Here is a 20,112-nt window from a genome sequence, read left to right as displayed (position 1 = left end):
TATTTATATGGAATAGATCCCAAGATAGCTATGTGAAAGGAAATATGCATTTTCTTTTTAGTAATTATTTTCCCTAAAGGCCATAGTGATTCACAGTTTCAACAGTAATATGTGAAAAAAAACTATTTCCCCAAATACTCTCCAGCACTAGTTTTCACTTCTTAAGCTTTTGTCAACTTGATAGGTATAAAGTGATAGTTCATTCTTACTCCAATTTGCATTTGTTAACATTTGTATTTTCTCTTCTAGAAATAGGATATTCTTGTCTTCTGCCTGTTTGTTGTTGCTGCTGTGTGGCTTTTTCTTCAACCTGTAAGCTTGTAGAGTGTTTTATTTATTCTATAAGATAATTCTGTCATCTGTGTTGGAAATGCTGTTAAACAATCAATACTTTGTCTTTGGGCATGGTACATTTTCTAAACATAAATTTTTAATGGCAAATATGCCCATTTTATTGTCTAGTTTCTGAGTTTACGGTTAATATTAAGAACATTGTTATACCTGTGTTGTATTCATAAGCCTTTTTATCATTTTCTCAAATTGAGATAATACCTCAATTTGTTTTTTAAAATCCAATCATTAGATTAAAAGTCATTAAATTAAAAAGACCTCAACACACAGGGGCAGTAAGTAAATGGTGGTTTCCAGGGGCTGGGAGGAGAGGAAAATGGGGATAAAGTTTCAGTTATGCAAGGTGAGAAAGTTCTAGAGATCTAGTATACAAAAATGTGCATATAGTTAGCACTACTGTGCTATACACGTTCAATTTGAAGAGTATAGATTTGATGTTGTGTGTTTTTATAGTATAAAAACACATTTACACTAATTTTTAGAAGAAAAATGATTATGTGTTTCATCACAACTCAAAAGGTACCTAATTTTCACAGAAAAATACACTAATTAAACAATAAAAACAAGTATATGTAAGTAATAACTTGAGTGTAAAAACAGCTAATGCATATAATGTATATGTGTATTGGAGTGCTTTTTCCTCCTTCTTTCCCATTTTATTCACCAATTTTTAAACCTTTTGGGAGCTTCAGGGTTATCTTACATTCAAACTGCACAGAAAACGAACCTTAGATAAAAACAAAAGGGGAATACTATTGGTACTATTTCAAAATTTGGAAATAGTACATGTGCACAGCAGATTCAAAAAATGTTAAAAAGAAAATATTACCTCTTCATTCCTTCTATCTGATGGACGTGTGTAAAGCAAATATTTTGGGTTCACCCAAACAAGGTGCACAATCCCAATTTATTATATGATACTGTATGACTGAAAACTATTGTGTTGAGTAAATGGTGTGTCTTTGCATGAAACCATAATGTTGAAAAATCGCATCTTTTAATCCATTTATTTGGTATGGTTTGGGTGATAAAGCTTTACACACACACAAAAAGGAATCCTTATTCAAAAAGTGGTATAACATTTCAAGAGCCTTTATGACCAAGTCATTAATTGAATAGTCATTATCAGAGAAAAGTTTGTTATCGCCTAGATTTTTTTGAAGGGCTTTAATTATTTTATGTTTTACAATTATGTCTCTAATCGACCAGGAATTTAATATTTTACATGGCATAAGACAGGATTCAACTCAATTTTATTCCAGAAGAATATATTTTATTTATTTTTAATATTAAATTTTTGTAGTTTATGTCTATATTCTCAATTTTATTCCATGGATCTTTTTGTCTATGATGAAATTGATACTTTTTCCAGCTTTATTGATGTTTAAGTGACAAACAAATTGTATATATTTAAGGCATAAAATGTAATGTTTTGATAAACATACACATTGTGAAATGATTACCACAATCAACCTAATTAACATATCCATCACCTCACATAGCTACGTGTGTGTGTGCACATGTGTGTGTTTGTGGTGAAAATACTTAAGATCTACTCTCTCAGCAAATTTCTAGTATACAATACATTATTCTTAACTAAGGTTACTATGCTCTACATTAGGTCTCCAGAACCTATTCAGTTTTTAACTGAAAGTCTGTACCCTTTGCCCTTACCTGCTAGCAACCATCATTCTACTCTCTGCTTCTACGGGTTTGACTTTTTTAGATTTCACACGTAAGTGAGATCACGTTATTTGTCTTTCTGTGCCTGGCTTCTTATTTCACTTAGTATAATATATCCCCAGTTCATCCATGTGACAAATGATAGTATTTCCTTCTTTTATTTATTTATTTTTATTATACTTTAAGTTCTAGGGTACATGTGCACAACGTGCAGGTTTGTTACATATGTATACATGTGCCATGTTGGTGTGCTGCACCCATTAACTCGTCATTCATATTAGGTGTATCTCCTAATGCTATCCCTCCCCCCTACCCCCTCCACAATAGGACCTGGTGTGTGATGCTCCCCTTCCTGTGCCCAAGTGATCTCATTGTTCAATTCCCACCTATGAGTGAGAACATGCGGTATTTGGTTTTCTGTTCTTGCGATAGTTTGCTGAGAATGATGGTTTCCAGCTATTTCCTTCTTTTTAAAGCTGAATTATATATATGTAAAATATTTTCTTTATCCATTAATCTGTCAATATCTTGGCTATTGTGGATAATGCTGCATGAACCTGGGAGTACAGATGGTTTTATTTTCTGTAGATATATACCCAGAGTGGGACTGCTGGGTCATACGGTAGTTCTATTTTTAATTTTTTAGGTAATCTCTATTCTGTTTTTCATAATGGCTATAACAATTTATATTCTCATCAACAATGTATAAGGGTTGCTTTTCTCCATACCTTCACCAACACTTAGCTCTTGTCTTTTTAATAATAGCCATCCTAACAGGTGTATAGTAACGTTGTGGTTTCAATTTGCATTCCCTGATGATTGGTGATGTTGAGTATTCTTTCATATACCTGTTGGCCATTTATATTTTACTTTGAGAAACATCTATTCAGGTCCTTTGATCATTTTTTAAATTATTTTTTCTGCTATTGAGTTGTTTGTATACCTTTTGGTTTTCTGTTCTTGCGACAGTTTGCTGAGAATGATAGTTTCCAGCTATTTCCTTCTTTTTAAAGGCTAAATTATATATATGTAAAATATTTTCTTTATCCATTAATCTGTATTTTGAAAACATCACTGATGTTTTCAAATCTGTATTTGAAAACATCACCAATATTTTGAATATTATCCCCTTGTCAAATGTGTAGTTCACAAATATTTTACCTCATTCTATAGGTTGCCTTTTCATATTGTTAATTGTTTCCTTTGCTGTGCAGAAACTTTTTAATTTGATGTAGACTCATTTGTTTATTTTTCTTTTTGTTGTCTGTGCTTTTGGTGTCATAGCCAAAAAAAAAAATCATCACCACAACCAATTCATGGACTTTTCCCCCTATGTTTAAATTTTATAGTTTTATGCCTTACATTTAATTCTTTGTTGTTGTTGTTGTTGTTGTTTAGACCGAGTTTTGCTCTTGTTAACCAGGCTGGAGTGCAGTGGCAAGATCTCAGCTCACTGCAACCTCTGCCTCACAGGTTGAAGTGATTCTCCTGCTTCAGCCTCCCGTGTAGCTGGGATTGCAAGTGTCTGACACCACGCCTGGCTAATTTTTTGTATTTTTACAAAAATTAGGGGTTTCACCATTTTGGCCAGACTGGTCTCCAACTCCTGACCTCAGGTGATCCACCCACATTGGCCTCCCAAAGTGCTGGGATTACAGGCGTGAGCCACTGTGCACAGCCCATTTAATTAATTTTGAGTTGATTTTTGTGATGGTGTTAGATACGGATCCAGTTTTATGCTTCTACGTGTAGACATAATTTTCCCAACACCATTTATTTAAAAGACTATCCTTTCCCCATTGTGCATTCTTGGTACCTTTGTCAAAGATTAGTTGACCATAAATGCACTGGTTTCTTTCTGGGTTTTCTATTCTGTTCTATTCTATACAACTGTATTTATTCCAGTACCATATTATTTTGATTACTATAGGTTTATAATAAAACTTGATATGAGGAAATGTGATTTCTTCAGTTTTGTTCTATTCAAGATTGCTTTAGCTAGTTTGGGTCTTTTGTGGTTCTAAAATAATTTTAGGACTATTTTTCCTACTTTCACTTCTATGAAAATTGTCATTTAAATTTTGATAGCAATTACACTGAAATTTGTAGATTGCTTCTGCCGAGAAATCCACTGGTAGCTTCATGAAGGCTTATCAAAGGGTTTCCTTGTATGTGATGAGTTTTTTCTCTTTCTGCTTTCAAAATTCTCCCCTGGTCCTTGACTTTTGACAGTTTGATTTTAATGTGTCTTGGTGAACTCTTCTATGGGTTGAATTTGTTTGAAGATCTGTGAACTTCATGTAACTGGATATCCATATCTTATGATTTGGGAAGTTTTCACCCATTTTTTAATGAGCTTTTCTCCTTTCTCTCTCTCTCTTCTTTTTCTAAAATTTCATTAATGCAAATGTTAGCTCTCTTGATGGTGTCCCATAAGTCTTCTAAGCTTTCCTCATTCCTTTTCATTCTTTATTCTCCTCTGAATGGGTATTTTCAAATGACCTGTCTTTGAATCACAGATTCTTTCTTCTGCTTGATTAAGTCTGCTTGTTGATACTCTATGCATTTTTCATTTCATTAATTTATTCTTCAGCTCTAGAATTTCCATTTGGTTCTTTTTTTATATAATTTCTCTTTATTGAACTTCTCATTTTGTTCTTTTTTTCCTGACTTCATTGAATTACCTTTCTGTGTTCTCTTGTTGAGAACACAGCTTGGTTGAGCTTCCTTAAAACAATTTAAATTCTTTGTTAGGCAATTTATAGGTCTCTGCTTCTTTATGGAAATCATCATGTTCCTTTGTGATGTCATGTTTTCTTATTTTTTTATGGGTCTTAATGCTTTGTGTTGCTGCTTTCACATTTGAAGAAGCAGCCACCTTCTACAGTCCTTACTGACTGGCTTTGGGAGAGAAATGCCTTCACTGGTTATCCCAGGCAGAGATTCTGAGGCCCTCAAACCCTTTCTATGGATGCGCTCATTCAAAACCTCTCTTTCCATCTTGAAAGTAAGGAGAATTCTTAAGATTATATGCTTCTCAATCTTGCAAAGCCAGACCAGGTGCTGAAAGTCTCCTGTTTATTTTACCCAAGGTGGTGTCTTGAAATCCTCAAGTTCGTGTGCCTTCTCCTGCAGTGTCAAGCCCGTTGTCTGTGCAAGATGCTTGTACTTGCTGTCCACAGGTTGCTCTCATGGAGTCCACTTTGAGGAGGGCAATGGTGAGGTGTGCAGAGTGTTTGTGATACTCATGGACCAGTTTGGAGGGGTCTTCAGGCCAGGTGTCCCAAGCAGCTCATGGGCAGGCTTCCCTGTCCACAGAGCACTTAGTAGAGTCTGTAACCTCTCTTTTCTATTCCTGGCCTCTCTCAACCACTCAGCTGTGCCAATTACCTCAGAATTCTAGGTGTGATGGAAAGAAATAGGCCTCCTGTGCCACATTCCACACAACTGAGGGAACCAGGCACTAATTTACTACACTCTCATTTTCCCCCATGGGAGAAAACGTGGGTCGAGGGGTTATCTCTTGGCACTGAGCAGTGCTGCCTTGGGGAGGACCGACATGGGTAAAATGAAATGTTCTTACCCTCTTTGATGTGCCTATTCTTAAATTTTTTGCTCTAATAAAGTGCTGGAACTCATCCACTAGGTTCCTGGAGTCCCATCAAGGTACTCTTGTCTATGTGTAGTTCTCAAAATCAGCACTTCTGTAGGGGGTTGGGAGGGATGATAATAGAAAGCTCCTATTCTGCCATCTTACTGTTCCCATGATTTCTTTATGGTCCGTTTAATACAGGCCTGGCTCTACTTGCTAAATTTATTCCCCCAATATTTTATTGTTTGTGTTACTATTGTGAATAAAATATTTTTCTCCTTTCTCCTTTTTGGTTTTAATTTTTGGCATAGAGAAAAGCTATTGATTTTTGTAATTCTATTTTCTACCAAATTAACTTATGAAATTATCTTATTAATTCAAGAAGGCAATTTTCCTGAAGTTTCTTAGATTTTCTGGATTACAATTATATTAACAAAAAGATTAATTCAATCTATTTTTATTGTTTACATAAACTATTTCATTATTTTTCTCTTACCACATTACCTTAACCCTCCAGGATTATATTGTGTAAGAGTAATAGCCAATTTCTCTGTATAGCTGCTAATTTTATTTATTTTTTATTTTTTTCAAATTTTTTATTATACTTTAAGTTCTAGGGTACATGTGCTGTTAATTTTAATTGAAGTGATTTTAGTGTTTAGAATAACAGTTGCTTTTTAAAAGTGAATGGTCTTTGTTATATTTAGGTAGTTTCCTAGTATTCTTATTTTAATTAGTGTCTTTATCAAGAATCAGTACTTAATTGCATCAAATTTTTGTCACTATTTATAAGATTTTCTCTTATTTTATGGATTAATGTAATCTATAATGGATTTTTCTCATACTGAACCATTCTTGCACTCTAGAAATTAACACAAAATTCTTATTTACATTTTATTTAGAAGTTTATCTTCCAGATTTTTACAGAAGATTAGTCTACAATCATCTTTCATATTCTCTATATCAGATTTTGCTATTTTAAAAAATGGTTTTACAGAGAATACATTTCATTGGGCTTATCAATATTTTCTATAGCTTTGAGTAAGTGAAATAACACAGGTCTTATCTATTCATTAAAGTCAGATCTAACTCAGCCAGAACCCATCTTGTTCTGGCACTTTTTTCAGTGATAGATCTTTACTCTTCTACATTGATCAGACAATTAGAGTGTTCCACTTCTTGTTGAATCAGTTTTTGTGATTTGCATTTTGTTAGGAAGTATCTATACTTTTCGGATCTATTGTCATAGATTTGGGTGTAGTACTCTCTTACAACATTTTCAAATGCTTCTGTATATCTATTCATGGCACCTCTGTTGTTCATGACATTGTAAATGCCTGCTTACCCTCTTTTATCCTTAAATATTCTGAAAAATGTTTATCAGTTTCATTGGCCTTTTCAAAACAATCAGGTAGTTAAATTTGTTTCTTTTTTCTTGGTTTTTGTGCATTTGTTTTGGTTTTTAGTTCATCTTTTATCTTCTCCCCACTTACTTTGGTTTTTACTTTACGTCATAAGTACAAAGTTTCTTTGTTTTTCATTCTCTATTAACAAAATTAAGTCTATGAATTTCTTCTGAGAACAGCTTCTCAGCGTTGCTATTTTTTTTATTAAAAACAATGTTTTCTAGACAACCAAAAACAAACTACTGTGAGTCACATATGTGAACTACATAGACAAACTTAGACTGAAAATTAAGATGTAATTGTGAATGTGCATAGCAAAGACATAGAATTAACCTCAGTGCCCATAGATAATGGGTTAGATAAAGAAAGTGTGATACCTATATACCATGGAATACTATAAAGCCATAAAAAAGAATAAAATTATGTCCTTTGCAGCAACATGGATGCAGCTGAAGGCCATTATCCTAAGTAAGTTAAAACAGAAACAGAAAACCAAATACCACATGTTCTCATTTATACGTAGGAGCTAAACATTGGGTACACACAAACGTAGAGATGGGAACAGTAGACACTGCAGACTCCAAAAGTGGGGAAAGAGGGATAAGGCAGAGGTTGAAAAAATACCTACTGGGTGCTATGTTCACTATTTGGGTGATGGGTTCAATAGAAGCCCAAACCTTAGCATGACAAAATATATTCATGTAACAAACCTGCACATGTACCCCTGAATCTAAAATCAGATAAAAATAAAATTAAAAGAAGAAACAAATATAACTAAGATGCATTGAAATATTTAAAGTAATGTGCAGGTGAAGGATAAGTAGACGTTATGAGTGGAGGGTAAATATTACAATGAGAGCCAAGGTCATAAACCACCGTCATAATGACTGTCTATCTAAAACCCTTCCATACTGAGTCACAATGTATAGCCATATTGACACTACCAATACAGGGCATGTTTTCCAACTGGTCTATTGGAACACAAAATAAAACCTTTTTAGCGTAAACAAGAAGGTATTAGTTAAAAGTGTATTCAGTAGACAGAAATATGACTAAATGATCAAGACACTATCTTAGCTCAGATTGCCATAAAAAATTGTCGTGGGCCAGGCACTGTGGTTCCTGCCTGTCATCCCAGCACTTTGGGAGGCCAAGGTGGGAGAAGCACTTGAATCCAGGAGTTCAAGACCAGCTTGACCAACATAGTGAAACCCTGACCCTACTAAAAAATAATTAGCCGGGTGGAGTGGCACATGCCTGCAGTCCCAGCAACTTGGGATACTGAGGCAGGAGAATTGCTTAAGCCTGCCCCAGGAGGTCAAGACTTCAATAAGCCATGATCATTCCACTGCACTCCAGCCTGGCTGACAGAGTGAGACCCTGTCTCAAAAAAAAAAAAAAAAAAAAGTCACCGATTGGGTGGCTTAAACAGCAAGAATTCATTTCTCACAATTCTGGAGTCTGGAAGTCCAAGATCAAGTCTGAGCTAGCAGCCTCAAGTTATGGATTATGCTCATAGATCCTTGGGTTGCAGACAGTCACCCTCTGTGTCCTTATATGGGCTTCCCTCAGTGTGTGCTGATGGAAACAGAGAAAAGAAGCAATATCTCTGGTGTCTCTTCTTGTAAAGGCACTAATCTCATCATGTAATCTCATCATCTTACACATTAGTGTAAAGGCACTAATCTCATCTAATCCCCCATGACTTCATCTACACCTACCTACCTTCCAAAGGCCCCATCTTCCAACACTATCACATCAGGCATTAGGACTTCAACATACATAGTTCAGAGAATGAGGGGACACAGTCAATCCATAGGAGGCACCAAATTAGCAAACAATGCTACGGAATGGGATGGCTTAAACAACAAGAAACCTTATTAGCTTTCTCATTCTTTGCTTTCACTAAATTTTATCCATTATATTTATCAAAAGATGAAATTCAGAAATACCCATGTTGGTTGAAGTGCAAAATAAACCCTAGTGTGATGTTCCTGAATGTTGAGGACCTTCATATGGTTAATCAGAGATAAACTGTCTTTAAGCTCCTTTTTCAATTCAGTTCATATTACCACCTACAGGCTTTTATGAAGTCTTCCCGGCAGCTTAGCAGAACAGAAGCATGGAGAAAAATTGTGTTTTGTGTAGTCTGCCCCCACAAGCTTTAGAGTTACAGAAATTCTCTTCACAGCAGGGAACCATAAAAGCCTTTTCAGAGGTATGTTTGTACTGCACTTCCAAAAAAGAAAAAGACCAACCCCTAGCCTGGTGGTGCCTCTCCGGACTCTGTGAGGGGAAAGGCGCCTCCTTTGTCTCTGATCAGAGCATTTAAGCCTGAAGGGCTGGCCACAGAATTCTATGCATCTTTTAGAACTTTGATGTTAAACTGAATTCATACAAAAAAAAATGTCTCCATCAGTCTAGGGTTGCTGATGACACAGAAGAATACTGATTAAGGGTGATATATCCAGAGTTCTCCTGGTTCAACTCCTCCTGCTTACTGGAAGGCTCTATTCCAATCTTTCTAAATCTTAATTACCTTCTGTGCTAATAAAGACACTGGTCAAATAAAAAAAAAAAAATGACAGATTTTCCTAAAACCAAGTCTGAAGCATTAGTAGGTGATAGTGTTTATAGTATATAAACATTGTCTTTTGACATTTTGAATTTCTAATCGAAGCTTTCACTCTGGTTGTCTAGTGGTGCTTGAAGTAGGAGGGTTGGCAGTGATGCTCCAATCAGGTCTTGGTGCCATCACAGCACTAGGTTTGATTATTATGCTAGATGACCTGTCACATTGAGTTTTACTTTAAATATTCTGGATTTTGCAATCATGTAGTAAATCATCCAGGTAAACGTAAACCAGTCTGCTCAGATTCAAATCCTGATCCTCCTTATTTATTCAGCAAGTTAACCTCACTGTGTGTCAGTTTGCTCAGCTGTAAAATGGGGACAAAATAGGACCCACTTCATAGGGTTGCTCTGACCTAGCTGGTCTGACATAGCACCTAGACCAGAGCCTACCTACTTCATACTAAACACTGGGTAAGCATTAGCTATCATTATTTCATCATACTAAACATACCAAATGTCTCCTTTAATAGTACAACACATCTGAATTCTAGTGATGCCTAGATTTTTTAAAAAAGAAATTGTAGAATTCAATATATTTATTAAATCCTGTATCGATCCTCCTAACATATTTTGATAACTTATACACATTTAAAGTTTTTTCAATTAAAACTCAATTTACACACTTAATTTATATATTTGATATCTGATTTTCTGCTGGCAAGTATTATCAAAAAATAATTACAGTTGTTTTTATGTACCACGGCTTAGGCATTATGTATATGTATATATTTCTAAAGTATAATAAAATAAAATTGTCCATAATCCGCCCTCCAACTCTAAGATCTGAGTAGTCCTTTTTAAAAGTTTCCATGTCAAATCTTACAGAATTTTTCTGTGTTTATACAGATATAGTTATACACACTGTATAGATAGATACATATATGTATATATTTACAATAGAGGGTGCTGTACATATTAGTTTGCAACTTGTTCTTTTCTTTTAATGATATATAGTGGATCTCATTTTGTATCAAGATACATAAATCCATCTCATTTTTAAAAACTCTCTTTTTTAATATATCATAGATACTTCTCCATGTCAATATCAATAAGTTTACTTTATCCTTTGACCAGACACATTCAATTTCACTGGATGGGTTATGATTGTATACTAATGGACATTTTGGTTATTTAATTTTTTTCATTTGAAAGTAATAGTGCAATAAATGCACTTGCAGTTGTGTCTTTGCACACTTCCGTTATTTCCTTAGGAACTGCTAGGTTTTGAGCATACATGATTTTTAGTGTGAGATTTTTACTATAATTTTTGTGTACATTTCATATAACACAAACAAAATATTCACCTGGGCATGTAGTTAGCCATCTCTTCTCTAAAAAGAAATGAATTCCGTCTTCCTTTGCTCACTGACATGCATTTTCCTGAAAAGAAAAAAAAATGCTGCCTTTCCTTGTCTCATTTTCAGTTAAGACTGAAAGATTTGAGCAAGGCAACAAAAAGTTTTTCTTTTGAAGATTAAAAACTACATGATATGGCTAGGTACGGTGGCTCACGCCTGTAAACCCAGCATTTTGGGAGGCCGAGGCAGGAGGATCACCTGGGGTCGAAAGTTCAAGACCAGCCTGGTCAACATGGTGAAACTCCATCTCTACTAAAAATACAAAAACTAGCCAGGAGCAGTGGCAGGCACCTGTAATCCCAGCTACTTGGGAGGCTGAGGCAGGAGAATCACTTGAACCCGGGAGGCAGAGGTTGCAGTGAGCCAAGATCACACCACTGTACTCCAGCCTGGGCAACAGAGTGAGACCCTGTCTCAAAAAAATAAATAAATAAAATTATATATATGAGTGTGTGTGTGTGTGTGTGTGTGTGTGTATCCCAACAGCCAGTACCTGCTTCCTTCAAACCACCAGAAATGTGGTGTGTGTGTGTATACAGAAATGTGTGTATACACACACACATATATATATATAACTACGTGATAACTACATGATAAAGCACATCAACTCATGTATGTAAGGGTGGCAATGAAAATAGTAGTTTTGGTTGAGAAAGAATAGTTATTGATGAGCTACAGGGAAAGGGGCAATTTGGTCTTATTGCTCACCTTGTCATGAAGACAGCCAAGTTGTGAGGTTAAATTGAAGTTGGTAAATACACAATTATTCAGCTTGTGTCTTGGTAATAAATGTGTCTCTAGGCAGTGAACCTGCCAGTCCTCAGAGTACCACGTTGCTGATTAAGGAGATAAAAAGAAGATGTTGTGGAAAGGGTCATTTCAAGAGTAATGAATCCTTATTCTGTCACTGTACTTTGCCAACAGGGAGGAGAATTTTATCGGAGATGAGGCATCCTGGAATATCCAGGTGGCAACATGGAGTAGGGCAAATCAGAGATGACTATTTCTAGGCCATGGAAAAACCAGCAGGATCCATGATGGCTGAGAAATGACAATATTGGTGAATTAAGTACATCTCAGGGAGAAGCCTTATTAAATTAGCCTAATACCTTATTGCATGATCAATAACAATGTATTTATTTTGTACTATGGCCTTGAGTGACTTTTCATTAGGAATTTAAATGACCTTAGAAAGCCACTGAGTATAAATTTAGAATACTTTTAGGAGATATTAGCCTGATCTCAGAGCAAAAGATGAGTGAAAATGCAGCTCATTATTTAAGTCAGAAAGAGAATGTCAAAAAACATTTTGCCATGGCATTGAGGAAGGTAGTTCAAGTGATGTACCCAACCATATAAGATTGCTTTGTTTGTTGGTTTTCTGAGTACAGAATAAAATAGATCAAGAAAGTGTTTGCAGTTCCAATAGATATTAACCCAGATAACTGTTGAGATTGAGAAGGTTGTGAGATTGGCAATGACAAATGTTGCTTTAAAGTAAATGCATCTGTGAACTGCAGGATTCTGTTAATGCTCCCCCATGCACTCTCAGATTTCTTTACCATTTCCATGCTCACAGATATTAGGTGGATTTTCACTCCCAAAAGCCAGTACCTGCTGCCCTCAAACCACCAGAAATATTTTAGGGGACCCTGAGTATACATTCTGGCAGTACCCCTGAACCAATGGCTGATGTGCAAACCAGGGTTTCTCAACCTTGGCACTATTGACACTTGGGGCCAGATAATCATTTACTGGGGAAGGAGGAGACTATCCAGTGTGTTGTAGGATTTGTAGAATTTTCAGCAGCATCCTTGACCTCCCCCACTGGGGTATCACACTTCCCTTAGTGTGACAACCTAAAATGTTTCCACACATCATCAAATGTTCCCTGGACAGTGAATCCTGCCAGGTTAAGAACCATGGCTGTAGACATATGAATACTGCAGACCCATTGTCCCTAACTGGACCATTCTGAGGTATGTCCAACGTTGGCTTCCCAGGGCTCCTGAAGGATTCCTTCTGTAGAACTTGGCTTGCTACTCTCGCTCAACCTCCTTCCTTTCTGCTCACTTCCCAATCCCCCAAATAGTTCTCCCTGGGACCATTTCCCAGTAGTCACACAAATCCTCATCTCCATATCTGCTCCTGAGGATGCTAACCTCAACAGTAACACAGACTCTATAACAACTGAGATGCTAGCTAAATGGTCACAGAGTTAGATGACACCATTCTGAATGCCTTGGCTGACCCTTTTACTGTTCTCCACCTTCTACCTTTACTTGAAGTAAAGGGGAAAAAAGTGTCAGTTCCTACTTGGTGTACTTAATAAAAGGGAGATGGTGGTAAATACTTGTAATTCTGAAATCCTGATACATTTTCTCTGGGCATTGACATCCTGATGTGCTCGCTTTCTCTCTATGTCTGTCTCTCTCTCTCTCTCTCTCTCTCTCTCTCTCTCTCTCTCTCCCCCCAATTTACAAGCATGTGAGCAAGCTCCCTTTTGTTTTCATCACTTCATTACTTCAGAGCAACAAGGGGAGTTTTCTCTGGCCTCTGTGGTCTCCCACCTACCATCTTGAACTTTACTCTCCAGTCATTCACCAGCCTGATCTTCACCCCATCTTCCTTGGAGTGCTATAGGCACTCTCTGGTCCTTTCCTCTTAGCTTACCTACTTTTACTCTCAACGCCTTATCTAATATTCATTAACTCTCTGCATAACATGTCTTAAAACCTTTACTTGTTATCATTTCTATTACTTTTTCCAACCAGAATAAGAGAAAGAAAATAGAGGAAGCCTGAGAAAGTTTGGATAATCTTAGGTAGTTTGGGTTATCAAACTTATTCATATTTTAGGAGAAGAAAATGAATCAGAAGCTGAACTAGGCCGATGTCAATCTGTGACTGTCCTAAAGGAGGAAGCAGCAGTGTGAGCACACCTTTCCTCCGGCTGCAGCTTTTCCCTAAATCCCTGTTTACTACTCAAGACTTTAGAGTGATATCTTGAACACCACTAATCTGGTGTCTTTTATTTTACAAGTGGCCTTGGGACACATCTCAAAATGAAGATAAAAATGATCCCTTTCTGATGACCCTGCTAAGCCAACGAATAAAATCAATAAAAATGCAATTAATTTGGATTCATTTGGACTGAAGAATCAAAAGACAAAATAAGGAAGCATATTTGCCAAGATATGTGATGTAGCTTTTGGCCAGAAATCCTGCTTCCGAAAGCATCCACCTCAGATCTAGCAGCAGTAATAAACTCCCTGTGTCTTATACATCCATAAATCCTTGTACCAACCAAGATTTCAATGGTCTCTTCTCTTCAACCCACACATAAAGCACTCCAGACACTAATTTAGAATATTAATTAATCTCAGAAAATTTTATTGAGACTCAGCAGATATTATTTCACAACCTGTATAACTTAAAAAAAAAAAAAACGGACTATCTACTTCAAAGAGATTCCTCTTACTGTGACTTTTTCCAAAGAAAATGTAATAAATTGCCCCCTTTCAAAAATAATGATGCATTAGGAGGAGGTAACTTAGACTAGAAAAAACATCACAACTACATATGACCAAATATAAATGGGAATTTGTCAAGTATTTTTTGAAGATAGATAAAATATATGAACATTGATTTTTAAGGGCAAGTGTATATTATATTGTAAAACTATCAATGATGCTTTAAAAGGACTACAGTGCAACTTAATATTCTACAGTGGAAGTACTAGCAACTAGTTGTTGACTTCAAAGGGGATTGCATGATTCTAAGAAGAGAGCATTGAGCGGATGGATGCAGTGACAGGTGGAGCTGATGAAACAGAAGGAAAGATATGGAGCCCAAGAAAGAAGAAATTAAGGCCGGGCGCGGTGGCTCAAGCCTGTAATCCCTGCACTTTGGGAGGCCAAGACGGGCGGATCACGAGGTCAGGAGATGGAGACCATCCTGGTTAACACGGTGAAACCCCGTCTCTACTAAAAAAAATACAAAAAACTAGCCGGCCGCGGTGGCGGACGCCTGTAGTCCTGGCTACTCGGGAGGCTGAGCCAGGAGAATGGCGTAAACCCGGGAGGCGGAGCTTGCAGTGAGCTGAGATCCGGCCACTGCACTCCGGCCTGGGCGACAGAGCGAGACTCCGTCTCAAAGAAAAAAGAAAGAAAGAAATTAAGAAGGTAGAGGGCAATACAGGCATAGAGATGCTTCATCAGAGGTACATGGGAGAGGAATTAAGCCCACAAGAATATCCTAAGTCCAAGAAAAAGGGCAAGAGAAGAACATATCCCTTCTGCTTTCACAGAGAAAGCAGAAGTCATGTCAAAGGCATGAGAAAGGAGCAAAAGTCAAAAGGTGAGTGTGGAGAAGGACCTAAGTGACAGAAAAAGGGCTCTACTTCAAAGCATGATTTAGCTTTTGAGCCATCCAGGAAACCTTATGAAAATTGTTCTCTCAATTCCCAAAGGGATTGGGACTCTCTAAGCATATTGAACCCATTGATCACAGAGATAGACACAGTACCCCCAAGAGAAGCTAGAGAATGAGGAAGATCCTGGGACATAACTCCTGTTATGGATGGAATGTTTGTGTCCCCCTAAAGTTCATATATTAAAACCACACCCCCTAATATGATGATACTAGGAGTGGGGTCTTTGGGAGGTAGTTAGCATTAAATGAGATCATGAGGAAAGAGCCTTCATGAAGGGGATTAGTGTCCTCATAAGAGTCCTGAGAGAGCTTGCTCCCTCTCTCCACCATGTGAGGACACACTGAAAAGACTGCTGTGTATGAGCCAGGAAGCAGGCCCTCATCAGACACTGAATCTGTCAGAGCCTTGATCTTGGACTTCCCAACCTCCAGAACTATGAAGAAGTCCATGTTTGTAGCTTAAGTCACCAGTTTATGGTATTTTGGTCTAGCAACCTGAGAGACTAAGACAACTACTATTAGAAACATAGTGTTTTATTGTTAGGGTGCAAGTCAAGTTTTGGTGCAAGTCAAGTTAGGGTGCAAGTCAAGTTAGGGTGCAAGTCAAGTTTTATTGTTAGGGTGCAAGTCAAGTGTTTTATTGTTAGGGTGCAAGTCAAGTGTTTTATTGTTAGGGTGCAAGTCAAGTTGGACCCTAGATATGAGAGACCACGATAACCCCAGAAAGAATCCATTGTAATGCACAAATACTGAACAGACTTCACTGACTTAGTAAATAAGCATTTACTGAGCTCATCTCTGTTACAGTCCCTGAGCTGGATCTGGGCCACAGAGGTGGGGGAACAGGGCCCCAGTCCTACAAACCAAGTTCATAATTCCCAACATTGTAGATAGCAGTGAACATTCCTGGATAGAGCAGCTTGTTTCACTGTAAGTGGCCTAGATGAAGAGATTACTTTATATTTATTATTCAAACTTAAATGGATCAAGCTTAAGATAAATCTCAAAAATATTTAGGTCCTCAGATATGTGGTAACCCAAATGGAGTATAAATTCTTATTTTGTGAATAACAGTTCTCAAGATTTCACGTTTTTATATAAGTTCTAATATTAAATATGTATAATTAGGAAAGTAGTGTGCATCTTTATTCCAAACTATATCTGAATCCAGTTTATTTCTGGTGGTACAACCAAGCACTGTTCCCTTATGAAAGGTAACTACACCACATGAGTTCCTCAATATGCCAGAAGGAAAACTCAGATAGACCAAACAAAAAATTCAGAAAACTGCAGTGAACAGATTTCACAGTTTAATGTATAGAATGGTTCTGGATCTGAATTATCATGTGAGGAAAATAATCCTTTTAGCCCCTTATGTATCACCATCTTTTTTACAGTGTAGTTATCTCCCCAAAAGTGACTATAAAACCATACTGTGTCACTCCATATTTATTCTTCCTCATTTACTTCGATATCACATTCCTTCAGTTTACAAATAGAAAAATTATTTTCTGAAAGTCTTTGCACTGCCAGCTCCAGCTGAAAACCAGAAAACACACACACACACACACACACACTATACTTCCTGTCTTTCATATTATCTGCAGCTAGAGGACTGAAAACATCAGTTTGCATTTTTGCTACAGATGCTTAAAGAAAGCTTTTTCTTCCAGAGGTTTCCTTGCTCTAACTCGCTGATATAACCAAAACTATATTTTGTCAGCAGGATCAAGATGCAGGGAGAAGTGCCATCTTTTCTTCTGTCGTTCATTCAACATGTATTTATTAGGTACAGTATAAAGAGCTGTGCTGGGTACATTAAAATACAGCAGTGAATGCCACACAAGCCTTAATGTTCCAGTGAGAGGAAAAGGCAAGAAAACAGATTATGAATGAAAGGGACAGGAAAGGATCTACTGCCATAGGAACACAAGGGAGCAACGTCTGCTTTGGTATCGGGGCGGTCTTCACATAGGAAATGATGTCTAAGTTGCTGTTTGAAGGACAAGAAAGAATTATTCAGGCACCTAGTGAAAGTATGTGAAGAGTATGGACGGAGAGAGAATGAAATAGGAAATGAATGAAAGGTATAGGAACCAGGGTCACAACTCAACAGTTCTTGTAATACAGGTTAACAACTTCTGACCTTGATTGAAGGCAATGAGGGGATATGTTTGATAGATTTAAAAAAAAAAAAAAAAACTCTATTTTACTATGTTTGTGCGATTGCCAATAACAGTGACTTTAAAGCAAATTACCTTTTCCAAAGCTGCACATGGCCAATGTATCTGGGATCCATTCTCTCTTTTTTTTGTTTTTCTTTCTCCTATTCTTCCTGAAGAGGGCATGAAGATGACGCCACAATGATAGATGAATGAGCAAACAAGGAGTTCTTAAGAAATGCTTTCTGGTAGTGTTAATTAGGAATGTAAACTATTTTAATGCTTCTTTCATGATACCAATATAAAATTTCACATCAAAAATTATTACATCTGTGTACACATATAATATGAAGGAAAGATGGACACGTGGGAATATGTGAGAAGAGTGAATAATAATTCAAGAAGCAAAATCCCAGAATGTACTGAGACTTTTCAAGTATGTCATAGATGACAAAGAAGCTGTTTTAGTTTTGGAAGGCATAGATATGATTTTGAGCATCAATGTAATAATATTGACTGATGACAAACAGAAAGCAGAGTTACTCAATTTTTATTTTGCTTTTATCTTCGATGTCAAGGAGAAGAATTGATTGGGAAAGGTAGAGCAAATATTGGGATGAGCGAATTGAAGGCCATGACAAATGGCGAGAACAACAGATAGCCTTGTTCTAAATGTGTTCAAGTTTCTGTCAGCCATTATTAGAGGCCTCTGAAAAACTGTGTGGAAAATAGGCAAGTGCTGGATCATGAGGAAAGTATGATATCTCAACTTTCAACAAGGGAAGGGCAGCAGGTGCCCCAAACCATACATCAGGAGTTAGCAATTCTGCCTGTGTGTCTCTGGTCCCACCCCACTCTATGGAACCATGAGCTCCAAGGCTGAAATGCAAGCATCCAGATTTCTTAAAACTCTTCACAGGTAATTCTGATGCAAAGCCTTAGCTGAAATTCTGCTATAAATTTATAAGCTTGATGTCAACTCCAGCCAAATTTTAGAACATATTATTGTTTGTTGGAGACATCAGTTTGTGAGCACATAAAGAGGAAACATGATTGTTAAAAGTCAACATGAGTTTATGAATAGCAACCCATTCCAGACAAATTTCATTTTCATTTTAATTGTGAGGGGTTTGTATATGACCATCTTCCAAATCTCTTACACAGAACACTAGTTCCACCAGATATTAATAGCTATTGTAAGAACAAAATATACCATGTTGAATAGCTTAGGGAGCTTCTGACTTTAACAAAATTAAACTGATTTATTTGTTAGGTATTCTTGGATTCTGTAGTAAGATAATATGTATTGGTCTCTTGGATGGATTTAATATGGAGTCTTTCTCAAACACTTTTTTCTTTTTTTTTTTTTCTTTTTTTTTTTTTTTTTTTTTTTTGAGACAGGAGTCTTGTTCTTTACCCAGGCTGGAGTACAGTGGCATGATCTTGGCTCACTGCAATCTCTGCCTCTCAGGTTCAAGCAATTCTCATGCCTCAGCCACCCAAATAGCTGGTATTACAGGCATGTGCCACCATGCCTGGCTAATTTTTGTATTTTTAGTGGATACAGGGTTTCACCATGTTGGCTGGGCTGGTCTCAAACTCCTGACCTCAAGTTATCTGCCCCCCTCGGCCTCCCAAATTGCTGAGATTACACAGCACCTGGCCTACCCAGCCTCTTTCTTAGGACCAGTGTTTTTTGGAACATCTACTACAAAAAAGATTATTTTGGTTAAACTAATGCATTTGACAAAGCATTTCATGCAATTTTTGCAAGAAATATAAATATTGGCTATTCGTTGTATATATAGTTTATACTTTGTAGAATGACAGTACTGTTTATGTAGGGTTGTATATATCATGCATATCAAGTTTTCAAAGGTTCAGAGTTGGAAGATATAGAGAAAAAGTAGGATGCTGAATGACAGGGTTATGATTTGAAATGACTGCATCTAAACAGAATAATGAGCAAAATATAATTAGATGAAATCCAATAGTGAAAAACTATTGTACAAATCTCAGCACATGAGAAAAAGAATCAGAAGTTGTATTGACTATAAACTCAATATAAGTTAACCAAAAATGTAAACAAAGCATTAGTATACATTAAGAAAAAAATGTGTTCATTAAAAGAAGTTTGTAGTTCTGCTGATTACTACCAAAATCAGACCAGAAGTAATGTGTTTAACATTGCCACCCTTAAAAGTAGACACCATTTACCAAGAATTCACCTAGAGAGGAGCACACCAGAATGACTGGAATCTCAAATGCAGTAAACATGAAGAATTGCAAGAACGAAGATAAAAAAGAAATGAGTGGGTATTGTGAGTTCATGAAAACTATGTTTAAAAAAAAAGAGAAATTGATCCATTTGCCAGTGGATATTTTTAATAACAATGAGTAGTTAATAAGTAGTATTTGCACTCAGCACAAGAAGAAATGGATAACAGTTAACCTGTCCAAAAATTTAGTAAGTTTCTTCTTCACTAAAACTGT

The sequence above is a fragment of the Macaca nemestrina genome, chromosome 3 (genome assembly GCF_043159975.1).
Source record: "Macaca nemestrina isolate mMacNem1 chromosome 3, mMacNem.hap1, whole genome shotgun sequence".
NCBI classification, from domain to species: domain Eukaryota; kingdom Metazoa; phylum Chordata; class Mammalia; order Primates; family Cercopithecidae; genus Macaca; species Macaca nemestrina.
Note: the sequence above shows the minus strand (reverse complement) of the source record.